Source organism: Arvicanthis niloticus, chromosome 6, assembly GCF_011762505.2.
Source record: "Arvicanthis niloticus isolate mArvNil1 chromosome 6, mArvNil1.pat.X, whole genome shotgun sequence".
Classification (NCBI taxonomy): Eukaryota; Metazoa; Chordata; class Mammalia; order Rodentia; family Muridae; genus Arvicanthis; species Arvicanthis niloticus.
This window is the reverse complement of record NC_047663.1, coordinates 54664266-54671154: the sequence shown is the minus strand read 5'-3', so window position 1 is coordinate 54671154 and position 6889 is coordinate 54664266. Positions and strand designations below refer to the sequence as shown.

Here is a 6889-nt window from a genome sequence, read left to right as displayed (position 1 = left end):
TGCATAGTCATGTCCTGTAAAGTCACTATGAGCACCAAATTGTCCAACACTGCTCTAAGGGAAATACAGGGTTTGCTTCACACAAGCTTCTGGTCGTGGCACTTCCCGCCATGACCCAGGGAGGACAGGTGCATCGATAAGAATACTGTCTCTTTCCTCTCAAGTAATTTGGGGAGAAATTAGGGTTGTAGATGTCAGGTGGCAAGAAGGGACTTGTTAAATCCAGGTAGGTCTTGGGCTGAGGCAGAGAGAGAGAGAGAGAGACAGACAGAGAGAGAGAGAGAAGCAGGTAGAGAACAACATCAATGAAACAAGCTGGACTCCATGGCAGAGTGAAGGGATGAGAAGGCAACTAGTAATCAGGGAACTTTATCCAAGAAGAAGTTTTAAAACTTAGTATTCTCAAGCTCTTAAAACAGGGTGAAACCTAGACAAGAACAGACTTGTTGGATCTGGACTTTCATGATTTCCAGGTCCATAGCTCTTGTTTCAAGAAGGGAGACATTCTCAGATGTCAATTTAGGAGGTGATTTTTAAAAAGCTAATTTAAAAAAGTCTCCTGTCTACTCATTATATGTATATGGTGCTTCATAATGACACTTCTGTCCAGGTGCCCCCATGAGCTCTGTCCCATCAGCTCTGTGGAATGAAGCATATTTGGTTTGGAAGTAGAATCTTAGAGCTGTAAGGATTTCAGAGCAATGACTGGAATCCTCTCTATCCCATCACTGTTTCTTGCTACAACATCCCCAGCTGGGGGCTGGGGACACTTTGCTGAAACAAAGCTGGGAATTAGCTCTCTGACTCTTGCTCTCAGTAAGGGCCATCAGGAGTCTAGGGCTGTCAAATGTCAATGAGAGACCAAATGTCAATGGGCTTGTAAAGCTCTGAGGTCATCATTTTCTCTTTGTGAACAGGCTTGTGACAGTGTCTTTTAAACCATCTAAGGTGGACGTGGTAGTGGCTTCTGCCATTCTCTGTAAGAAACTTCTGTATGAGGTGTACCTACAAGGTAGATGATGGATCACTCACAAACATCTATGAAGTATCAAATGCCAAGCCCATGTGATAAGTGACCAATTCTCCCAAGTTCAACATTCGAGAACATCACATGACCATGACGTTGGCAGAGATGCTCAGGGACCTTCTGGAATTACCCTCATCAGGAGATCAGTTCCCTTCTCCATCCAACACTGACAATGTCTGGAGATGTCTGTGGTTGCCACATCTCAGGGGAGTAGAGGAGAAGAAAAGCCAGAGCCACCACTGAGTATTCTATAGGCGGTTTTAATTCCATAACAAAGTCTGCACATCAGCAATTCAGAGGACAAGGAGCTCCGGAAGAAGGCAAGCAGGGGAAGTTGGTGACTCTACTGTAGCACCTTCCTTAAAATCCAGTTAAAAAGATGTAGAAATGTATCTCAATTGTTACCCCCTGTCAATCTGCTGACAGCTCATTATCTCTGGGGACTCATGATTTACAGTTCAGGACCTGACATGGACAGTAATCAAATATCCATATATGGGAGTTAATTTTAGAGATTCATGCTTTCTGTTCCACTATGGAACATTTCATTTTTCAGGCTTATGCTGCGTACTCAATATATTTTCTTATTTTATAACTACATCTCCAAAGCTGTCATTAACATTGACACTGAATGGAGCTGACATGAGCTCCTTTAACTGAATCTGCAAGTTCACAGGTTGTTGATCTCTGCTCTCTCCCTGCAGAAAGTAAGATAAGACTGGGCCGCATGCACAGGTATTTACACAAATAGCTGCAAGCAATAACAGAGGGAGTAAAGTCACAGGGCTGACCACTCGCATTAGCGGATGCATCGGTTATGTATTGTCCATAAGAAATGGGACAGGTGTGTCAGTGCTGCATGCCTCTGTCCCAGAGTGTGAGAGCTCAGGCAGGAGGATCATGGATGGAGGATAAGCTTTGACTACAGAGTAAGATTCTGTCTACAAAAAGAAAAGGGAAAAGAAAGAAAGGGAAAGGCAAGGGAGACAAAAGAGAGAAAAAAATCCCAAAAATTATGTATCGAGATAAAATGATGTCAGAAAACACTATTCCTATTCCCTTCTAAAGAATTTTGCAAACGACCTTTTTCTACTCTAAATGTGAGTTAAGAGGGCCAGGTGATGGCGCTGGTTTTACTGTGCATGCAGGTTACTAGGGTTCTTGTTAAATGCAGATTCTGATCTAGTGGCTTGAGGAAGGATCATGTTCCCTACAAAGCTGATTTTGCCCACTAGTGGACTGCCTTTGAGCACAGTAGGCATTAGAGGTCTCCAGGTAGCATCTTGGGAGAACTTACTGCTATTTCAAATCTGTTGGGCATGATATCTAGTACTTAGAAGTTAGAAATCACTTCCACCCTTTGAATGAGATGGGATGCAAATCACGGGTGTTTTTGTGTGTTTGAGGTTTGTTCTGTTTTTAGGCTATAGAAAAAAGAAACATTTACATGAGTGTAAAAGGAATAAGAAGGCTGTAGATTGTCTTAGTTAGGATTTCTACTGCTGTGATAAAACACCATGGTCAAAAGCAACTCAAGGAGGAAAGGGTTTATTTTGTCTTACAGCTTCTACTTCGTCATCCTGGGAAGCCAGGACAGGAACTAAGGCAGGAACCTGGAGGCAGGAACTGATGCAGAGCCCATGGAAGAGTACTGCTTACTGGCTTGCTCCCTATGTATTTCTCAGCTTGCATTTTTATAGTGCCCAGGACTACCAGGCCAGGGATGACACCACTCACAATGACAAGGGCCCTCTCACATCAACAAACAAAATGCACCAAAGGTTTGCTCATAGGACAATCTGGTGAGTGCATTTTTTTCAATTAAGTTTCTCTCTTCCAAAATGATTCTAACTTGTGTCAATCAGGCATAGAACTATTCAGCACAAAGATAATGTTGATAGGTATTTATTTTAATTGGAAAGATGGCCCTTCTTCAGAATGAATGTCTTTTTTTTTGCTTTGAAAAGATATAATAGCTTTATTTATTTATTGTCAAACAGTGAAAAGTCCACTCATTTTGTGTGTGTGTGTGTGCATGCGCATGTGTATGTGTGCGTAGGTCAGGAAAACTATTTTGCATGATACTCTGATGGTAAACAAATCACACTTTGCATTTGTCAAAACCCATAGCTCTTGCAACACAAATATTAAACTTTCATGTATGCAACTTACAAGAATCATGGGTTAGTGTGCACAGCACAGTGCATACAGGTTAGTATGCACATACACATTGAAATTCCCTTCAATAAGTACACATCTAGCATCTAGACAGTCGTTTCCAAAACCATGTCTAATAAGGGCAGGCAGAGATCCATGAAGCAATACTTAGATCCAACTGAGAAGGCCAATACGTGAGATAAGCCTGAAGCATCTCATAATGTCAGAAAGTCAGAAGAGACTAACAAAGGAATAAATGATCATCAATCAAAATAATGAGGGGATGGCACAGAAGCTAATGGAAAGGACTCTCAAAGGCCAAGGTTGGGACAATCTGAGTAACAAAACACACACCCCCAACATATAAAAATGAATGCTTACAAATCTGCCCTGATACAAATGAATAACTAAGTGCTAAAGATGCAAATTTTCATGCAGAAGGATTCTATGTGATCTGTGCAGATGTTCTGCCCTCGAAGATGAGGAGTGTAACTCCCACTTCTTCAGCTGCCCATAGCACTTCCTGCTACAGGCAGAGCATGGAAGGACAAGAGAAGAGTCACATCAGAGTGGACTCACCCAGCACGATTTCAGGTGGTTGGGTGAATCAGGTCAACGTTAGTCCAGTGGCAAGGCCTCGGGATGCTAGGTGAGGCGATGAAATGAAGCTACCTCAAAACCCTTTGTTCCCCAAACCCACTGTGTTAGGCATGAGGAGATTCAGGTGATGGGAAAAAGCCCCGTGAAATACAGCAAGCAGTGACTCTCAAAAAAACCAAAAACCAAAAACTACCAACCAACCAACCAAACAAACAAAACTAAAGAGGGCCATCAAAGCAAGAGAAGTCTGAGGGACTGCCACAGCCAAGAGAATCCTGAAGACACCTAATAACTTAATGCACTATAGCATCCCAGAACAGAAAATGAGTAAGCAGAAGTTAATGTACTTTCAGAATAAACCCTGGGAGTAGTAGGCACATGCTATGTACTTTATTAATAAATATGCACTGGTGGCATTTCTAATAATAAGAAATGTATAATCCTAACTGCTTCTCAGCCTTTTGACTAAGATCAAGTGTAGACATGCACCATAAAAATATGGTGTTCACAACTGGGAAGTGATTACTAGCTTCTTTGCTTGTATGTGGATCTAAAACTTTTGGAGAATATAGCCTTTAATGAGTAAATGGTGTTAAATTTGAAAGCCCTAAGAAGCCAAACAAAATGTTGCTACATAAGAAACTGACCCATGGTGTTTTGAGCTCAACCTGTATGAAAGAATCCAGATTTACAAGTGGTGGCTCTCTCCTTTTGGCGTGACAAGAAGACATAATGGATGGTGGCAGGATCTAGCTTACTTTAGGCAATGACAAACTAATCGCCTTCAATCCCTTTCTACTCAGAAGTGGGTAGACAGAATCAGTACCTTGATCCCCTTAGCCCTTTACCTGCCAGGCAGAAGCTGCACGCCTGTAAGATTTTAAGTCCGACTATGTCAGAGTCGTTTGGCAGCTGTGACTGACCTGCCGAGACTTGGCACGTGGACAGCGATAGAGGTGCTGAGGGAGTGTTCTGGGAAGCCCAGCTTCTTCATCTCAGCAAGTTTGCTGATGATGTCAAGTTTCCATAGTTTCAGCAGCTTCTTTGAAACAAATCCTTAAATGCTCCCAGGCCCAGGCAAAGGAAAGCAAGTAGCAGGCTTGTGCTCTCTCTTTAGCCGACAGGTTCAGTTATATTTATTAGGCTTTATGATTTCTTCCATAAAGGATGTGGGGATGTAAGGCTATCAATCGCAAAATGCCTGAAGAATGTGACCTCCCCCAGGCATTTCATATAAACTTACAGAGTAGAAACTAGAACAAACATGAGGTGAAGAGATAAAAGTAGCCAGGGAATGAAAGTGTGCCTTCCAACTTTCTTAAGACACAGGTATTGCTAGTGTCTTCAACCCATTCAGTTTCTTACAGTAACCCAAGGGACAACTATTTCTAAATGACTCTGCTCTAAGTATCTTCTCACACTCCCCAAATGAAAAGTATAATCCTATCTCGATAATTGCAAACATACATTCTTCCGAATGGTTTCATCTCATGTAAGGAGCAAACTTTTGCTGAGCTAAAGAGTTTATGCTCAGACTAGCAAAGAATCCAAGAGTTTTCAAATGAGACAGCTGGCAGCTCTCCCACATTCTCTTTTTAAGTGCAGTCACAGAGGCCGGCGTAACCAGTGCTGTTTGTGGCAAGCTTCGACAGTGAGTAGACTTGTGGAAGGCTGTGAGGCTGTCTTCTCCCTCTCCTCTCACCATCACTGCAGGGATGATGCTGGCCTTTGAGGTTAAGCCTTATTCCTCTTAATGCAAATCATCCACTCTTCAAGGACCCGGAGGTGTGAGATGTTTACATTTCTTGCAGTTGCAACTGGAAAAGTCCAATGATCCAGTTATGAAATGTCTTGGGAAATACAGAGTGTCTGTGGGGGATTTGGGACAGGTATCTTTAAACTCATTTTCAAAACCCATTTGCTATTCCTTTGTTCATTTAAAAATGTTGGAGTATTCAAAATGTATCTGAGTCTCCCAGTGATGAAAAGATAACATTGTTGCAATGAATCTCCCTCTCCCCCCACCCCTCTCTCTCTGTATTGTATACCTGTTCAACTAGTTAAATATTTGACATACCTGTGCAAAAATCACTAAGCTAAATGTCTAAAAGTAGATCTGCTTGCCCAACTGATATGTGCATTTTCAATGTTGGTCCCCCTCTTACAGATGTGACCTCCACTTATATCTCCACTAACACCACGTGAGAGTCCCCTACCACAGGTGTTTCCAAAAGGCAGAAGCATGGGCCACAGAGGAGAGATCTACCCCACACCCAGAAGATCTATCCCCAACCCCCACAGCAATGAAAACCCTATTTCTGAGGGAGCAGCCACCCTGTTTACTGCAAGGTCGCTATGTGACAAATGTGTCCCCAGCTCAAATTTACAAGTTCCAGATGAAGGTGGTTTGTCTTTCAACACAAGCTATCTTTCACCAGGCTGATCTTGAGTCTCCAAGGGCAACCCTCCACTTAGCACTCTGTGCTTAGGATGTGCCTGAGTTAGAGACAGGGGCACTGGAAAGCTCAGGAGTAGAGAGTAAAGACATTTTTCTTTTGGTATTAGCAGATACCTTTCATTTCTTAGGCTGACTCACTTCTCTTCCATATGAACCAGAGTAACATTGGGACAGTGTAGTTTTAGCGGAACTGTTTTAAGTTCTTGGCTAAGCTGTTAATGTTTTAATGCATTTATTGATAAAGAAGAAATGTTTATTCTGATCAAAACAACCATTTGATAGAATCATCACTAGTTAAGAACAAAATATGTGATACCAACATTATTATGTACTATTTCTGGAACACCTGACACAAGAGAATATTTTTTTTTTTTGAAATTGATCAGGAACATGGACTCACTTTAATGTGAGGCAGCATTCTCCCTTCAGTTCTCAGATTCAGACATAAGTGGATGAGACAACTGCCTTAGGTTTTCTTAGTAGAGTGGCCTGTTCACAAGTCAGGAAACCAAACTTTTGGCTGCTCTGTGGCTCAGTAAACTGACAGAGAATGCTCACTATCCAGCCACCCCCACCTCAGCCTGCCAGTTTCCATGGTAGCTATTTGATGGTCAAAATTCTATAGGCAAGAAGAGGGCTGGTGGGTC

General features: G+C 42.2%; 1 long non-coding RNA gene across 1 annotated transcript; it reads right to left on the bottom strand.

The window, feature by feature from the left end:
• Positions 1-2974: 2974 nt before the first annotated feature.
• Positions 2975-6013, bottom strand: LOC143442775 (uncharacterized). The gene is made up of 2 exons (XR_013111254.1): positions 5862-6013; positions 2975-5601 (listed from the first exon to the last, which is right to left on the bottom strand). It is a non-coding gene; the product is annotated as an uncharacterized LOC143442775 (long non-coding RNA).
• Positions 6014-6889: the final 876 nt, after the last annotated feature.